Below are 6,326 nucleotides of genomic sequence, written 5' to 3' on the forward strand. Positions count from 1 at the left end.
CAACTGATCACACCAGATGCATTATCGCAAATTATCTTGGGATTTCCTCATCGTGTTTAGAACACGCTGTACCATTTCTGCTGCCAGGGTATTAGCAGGGTGAGGGAGCTTCCGTCAGGGGCAGTTGAGGCAACAGATTGCCCTGGGACTCAGCCACCCAGGACCCTGCCCCGGATTTGGGGCTGTGCCTACCCCCAGGAAGAATCTAAGTCAGCATCACAGAAGGCTCGGGAGAAGGGATGCTGTGGGGTGGGGGGCACGAGCATTGCTGTACATGCTCCTTCTGTTCCATCAGCCTGTGCTGGGGTCCCACCATCATCCACGGAGCCCCAAGGAGCCCCCAGCCCACCCCTGCCTCAACCTCCTTCCCGCCCTCCCATATATACCTGTATAAGTACCCAAAATGTTCATTGACAAAAAAATCTCCCCCAAAGTTCTCTTTCTCCTCTTTGTAGTCAATGCTTATCCCAGTGGTAATCACTAATCTGATTTTTGTCTATATGTTTCTGCCTTTTTCAGAATGTCATATCGACTGAGTCACACAGAGGGTAGTTTTGAATCTGGCTTCTCTGACTCAGCAAATGCATTTGAGATTTATCATTTAGTTCCATGTCTTAATAGTTGCTTTGTTTTTATTGATTAATTGCTTTTATTTCTTAACTAACTGACTAACAAGGCATTGTACACATAGACCATAATTTGTTTATTCAACAGTTGAAGGGCATTTGTGTTTTCTCCAATTTGGGGCAACATGAATAAAGTCACTATAAACATTTTTGAGAAAGCACTAGTCATCCTTCAAGTCCCAGCACTCATGCCACTTTTCCACTCTCTCCTTTCCACTCCCCATCACTGACAACCACAAAACAAAAAGGCAGCCTACCAAACAAGAGAAACCAATATATTTGATAAGGGGTTCATATGTAAACAATGTATCTGATAAGGATAGACCAAGAACTCATAGAACTCAGCCTCCAAAAAACAAACAACCCAATTAAAAAATGTGCAGAAGACTTAGACATTTTTCCAAAGAATATATACAGATGGCCAACAAGCACATGAAAAAAATGCTCAATGTCACTTATCATCAGGGAAGTTCACATCAGAACCAGAATAAGATATCACCTCACACCTGACAGAATGGGTATCATCCACAAGACAGCAAATAAGTATTGACAAGGATGTGGAGAAAAGGGAACGTGCACTTTTGTTGGAAATGTTAATCGGTACAGCCACTATGGAAAACAGTACGGAGGTTCCTCAAAAAAATAAAAATAGAGCTACCATATGAGGCAGGAATAAGACTTGGAGGTATCTTTCTCAAGGAAACAAAAATACGAATTAAAAAGGGTATGTGCACCCCTATGTTCATGGCAACTTTATTGACAATAGCCAAGATATGGAAGCCACCCTGATGTCCATAGATAGAAAAATGGATAAAGATTTCATGTATACATATGAATATATATCTTCAGATGTATTTTTCATATATATATATATATATATATATATATATATATATATAAAATGCAATATGACTCAGTCATAAAGGAAAAAGAATCTTACAACAACATAGATGGACCTAGTGGCTATTATGCTGAGACATGTCAGACAGAGATAGAGAAATACCTTATGATGTCACTTATATGTAGAATCTACAAATCAAAACAAATGAACAAACACAACAAAACAGAAGTGGACTTATAGATTCGGAGATCAAGCTGCTGATTTCCAGAGGTTGGGGGGAGCTGGAGAGATGAATGCAATAGGTGAGAAAGATTAAAAGGTACAAACTTCCAGTTATAAAACAGATGTCGTGGGGATGTAATGTACAGCATAGGGAATAGAGTCCATAATACTGTAATAATTTTGTATGGTGATGCATGGTAACCAGACTTATCCTGGTGGTCATTTTGTAATGTATAAAAATGTAGAATCACTATGTGGTATACCAGAAAATCAGTATCATATTACCAGTCAATTATACTTCAATTTTTAAAAAAGAAGAAAAAAAAGACTATCTTAAAAAAGAAAAGTGTCGGGCTTCCCTGGTGGCGCAGTGGTTGGGAGTCCGCCCGCCGATTCAGGGGACACAGGTTCGTGCCCCGGTCCGGAAAGATCCCACATGTTGTGGAGCGGCTGGGCCCGTGAGCCCTGGACGCTGAGCCTGCGCGTCTGGAGCCTGTGCTCCACAATGGGAGAGGCCACAACAGTGAGAGGCCCGCGTACCAAAAAAAAAAAAAAAAGAAGAAAAAGAAAAGTGTCAAATGAGATAAAGAGCGGGTGTCAGATGAAACTTTGAAAGGGTGCATGTTGAAAGGACATTGTCCACTGAAGTTTGGCTCTCAAGTGGCCCAGACACATAGAGGACTCGAAGAGGACCAGCCATGGCATGCTACTGGAAGGTCTGTTTGTTTCTTGGTTTAAATAGGCTTTACCATTTTTTAAAGCAGTTTTGAGTTCACAGCAGAACTGAGCAGAGTACCGAGAGGTCCCACATGTGCCCGGCTCTCCTGTTGCTGTCAGCTCCAGCCCCACCACACAGGCGCCCAGGTCCCCCCAATCCCCAACTATCCTATCAACATTCTGTGTGCTGGTCACTACTGATGAATCTACGTAGACACCTCATGATCACCTGAGTCCAGAGTTTACGTTAGGCTTCACTCCTGGTGGTGTACATTCTATGGGTTTTGACAAATGCATCTCATCATGAATGTATCATACTGAATAGTTTCACTAAAAATCCTCTGTGCTCAGCCTATTTATCACCCCCCCACACCCCTCAACTCCACTGCAAACCCCTGGCAACCCACTGATCTTTTCACTCTCTCCATGGTTTACCTTTTTCTGAATGTCATATATCATTGGTACCCTAAGCTCTGCCACCTTTCCAGATTGGCTTCTTTCAGTGATATGCATTTAAGGTGGCCCACCTGTCTCCTCATGGCTCCATATCCCCTTCATTTCTTTTGTGCCAAAGAATATTCTGTTGCATGGATGTCGCCCAGTCTATGTGTCCATTCACCTTCTGAAGGACATCTTGGTTGCTTCCAATTTCTGGCAGTTATGAATAAAGCTGCAGTAAACGGCTGTGTGCAGGTTTCTATGGACGTAGCATTCCACTCATTTGGGTCCACTGATACCAAGGAGTTCAAAGGCTGGACGGTATGGAAAGAATGTGCTTCATTTTGAAAGACACAGCCCATGTTCACAGAGCTTCTGAAGCCGGTAGCTGAGAGCATGTCAGCATACTGAGGAATCAAGGCAAGGAAGGAAGCGGAAATTGAGTATACGGCAAGGAAGACATTGCCAAGGCAAAACCTTACCCTCTTAGCGTTGATGACTGGTCATGAGAATTAAATGGACACGAGACAGATTCACAGGAGAGAAGCATCCACATTTATTTTCCCTAAGTTTTATATGACATGGGGAAGGCTCCTAAGGAAATGAAGAGAGACCCAGAGAAGTGGCAAAGCCTAAATGCTTTTCTGTTGGGTTGAACAAAGAGAGGCAGATGTGGAAAAGGAACTACACTATGCAGGGGGGCAAAGGAGGATGAGAATGCTGTGGAGCAAGGTCAGTACAGAATCCTCCCGTTCTTCACTCTCTGCCCTTGACAGTAACAATGTTACTCTCCTTCCTGCAGAGGGAGGACGTCTTCCACAGGGGGCAGTGGGTGATGGATATGTCATCTCTTGCTTCCAGGAAGGAAAAGGGGAAGGGTGAGCCCACCCTTCTTGCACTTGTTGTTTGGGGGCTTTGTTTGCTTCATTTCTGCCATTTTTTTTAAGTGTCTATAGCTCAAAACAATATTCTGGTCTGCTTTACATCTAAGTCTTTTACCTGGTGTTTGTCTTCTGACAGGAGGAGGGACATATTTTTCTGACATGATGGGGCTGGTCGGGTGGAGAAGGATAAGATGGGCGTGGGCCCATGCCTATTCTGTTCTTGTGTGTTGGGAAGATGAACCCAGGACTCCCCACTTGTGTCACTGTGCATGGACACGGCATGGGGTGAGGGTTGAGCAGTCAGCAGCCCATAGGGGCCCTTGGGGAGCTTTGTGTGAGGAGGAAGCCGGGTAAAGCGACCCCAGGAAGTGACCTCACTTGCCTGGCAATAGAGCCCAACAGAACTTGGAACCCAGGTAACCATTCATGCAGCACATTCTAGAGAAGTCCCCTACCCAGCTCACTGGGGTGGAGACGCTTGAATGGACATATTCTTCTGTGTCTTTATGTCTTGATATCCTGTGGCCTCAGGAAAGCCCGCGGTGACAGCCTTTTCTGATGCTGCAGATGTTGGGTCAGTTCTCATCCCAGACACCTTTGGCCATTTGCCTGGAGGGACCCAAAGGTGACACAAGGAAGCCCAGGACAGGCCAGGCCACCACTCTGATCCCACGCAGGTAGCCCTATGTCTCCTCTCTGTTTGTGTGGAAGGCGGGGTCATGTGGGGTGCGTCTGCTTCAAGCAAGAGCAAGTTGATGTGGGGTCAGAGCCTGGTGAGCCAGTCATGTCCATACCCCAAAGCTGGCTGGGTGGGATGTGGAGAGCTGAGGCAGTACCCTTTTGCCTGGGGTTTGTCCCAAGCCCTCCAGGTGTATCTCTTTCTTCCCAGGTGTATATCTGAGCAGACACAGGTCTGAGCCCGATCTAGGAGCAGAAGGTCACGTGGCAGAAGAAACAATAATGGCCAAGCAGGGCTCTGATACCTCCAGGCTCGGCCAGCTGCTGGTCACGGTCATTGCAGAGCCCCACCCCAGAGATTAGAGAGGAGCTGGTCGATGGGGACACCCATCTGTCTCTCTGCGTGGGGGACCGGTGTACCACACTGCCAACGAGGGCCAGCGCAGGCTCCAGGTGAGTGTGGCCAAGGAGGGGACTCCAAAACCAGGGCCCAGAGGTGAACCGGGAAGGCTTCCTGCCCAGACACCTCTCAGGGTCCTGTCCAGGGCTTATGTGCAGCTCAGCACACCTGGCTGTGACCTGGAGCCCCCTGTCAACCTTCCCCTGAGTCAGCTAGAGGACCTGGACCTTGTAGAAAGAATTTAGCATTTTCAACTGGTCATATTTTTAAATTTGAGATTTTCAAATACCATGAAACTAAGAAATAAATTGGATGCTGAAGTTGATGTAAAACTATTAGTTACATTTTAAACAGTTTTTAAATGTTTGTGATTGTCAAGATACCCTAATTGTTCTCATTGATTAATTTTACTAGTAAATGTTATAATACAGATTTACAAAATGAGTATATACTAATGTTGTTTTTATCCCTGCTTTACATATTGACGTTCTGGGACAGATTTTGCCTGAAGATTAATTTTGCTTTACTTTGCAGAACTAGGTGAAATCCAAGCCCTGTCACTTACTGAGTTGGGGAAATGCCAAAAAAAGAAATACACGTGGAGACATTGGACAGCTTTTTTCACTTCTGGAAACCTCACTGTAAAAATGCAACAGTAAGGCTTTCCTGAGTGGTGCTGTGAGCCCTGCCTGAAGGGATTGAGAGAGACCTGGGTGCCCAGGGCAGCTCAGCCACTCACCCTCTGCCTGACCCGGGGTCCCTGAGCTCACCTGTCAGAGTCTCAGTCGTCCAGGACCCACAGTGGCACCGCAGCCTCACAGCATCCCTGTGGGGATAAAAGGACACAGGAATCAGAACCTATGGTCCACTGCCTTATTCTTAGTAGATACAACATAAGTGCTGCTCTGTGCTAACCCTGTGTGAGGGAGTTTACTTTCCCTTACTTCCTGCTCAGTGTGTCCCATGAAAAGACAATTCAGACCTCAATTATCCCTGTAGTGTGAGCATACCTCATCTCCACGAGCCTCTGAAATCACAGCGTGTAGATTCCACCTCCTCCACCCCAGGCACGGTGTCCCCAGACGTCAGGTTTCAGTTTGCGATGTCCATCCACCTCTTGGCAACTCTTAAGAAATCAGACTGGCACGGGATATTTATTATCTCTGTGGTGATTATTATTCAACCTCAAGCAATAATGATTAATGAAACACAAATAAACCTCACTGATCTCCAAATAGCAGTACACGGAGCACCAAAAGAGTAGCGTCGACTTTGTTCGGCAGAAAACTTCTGATCCTTACTGAGAAATTTTACAGCTTTCCAAGACATATTTGACAACCACAAAAAAATAGAACTCCACATTTTAAAAACCAAATGAACAGTATGTAATTTAAGGCATACTTATGTCAGGAAAAGTCGTCCAACTCACTCATATGTAATCCGCATTTTTGGCGCCAGCCCTTTGACATATTATACACGAGTGACAGATTAAAAAGGGCTTGGAATTCACATGCTTGCTT

General features: G+C 45.3%; 1 long non-coding RNA gene across 1 annotated transcript; it reads right to left on the reverse strand.

The window, feature by feature from the left end:
• Nucleotides 1-3,397: 3,397 nt before the first annotated feature.
• Nucleotides 3,398-5,926, reverse strand: LOC309824796. The gene is made up of 3 exons (XR_014296969.1): nt 5,817-5,926; nt 5,577-5,632; nt 3,398-4,337 (listed from the first exon to the last, which is right to left on the reverse strand). It is a non-coding gene; the product is annotated as an uncharacterized lncRNA (long non-coding RNA).
• Nucleotides 5,927-6,326: the final 400 nt, after the last annotated feature.

This window comes from Grampus griseus (assembly GCF_964374135.1).
Source record: "Grampus griseus genome assembly, chromosome: 7".
NCBI lineage: Eukaryota > Metazoa > Chordata > Mammalia > Artiodactyla > Delphinidae > Grampus > Grampus griseus.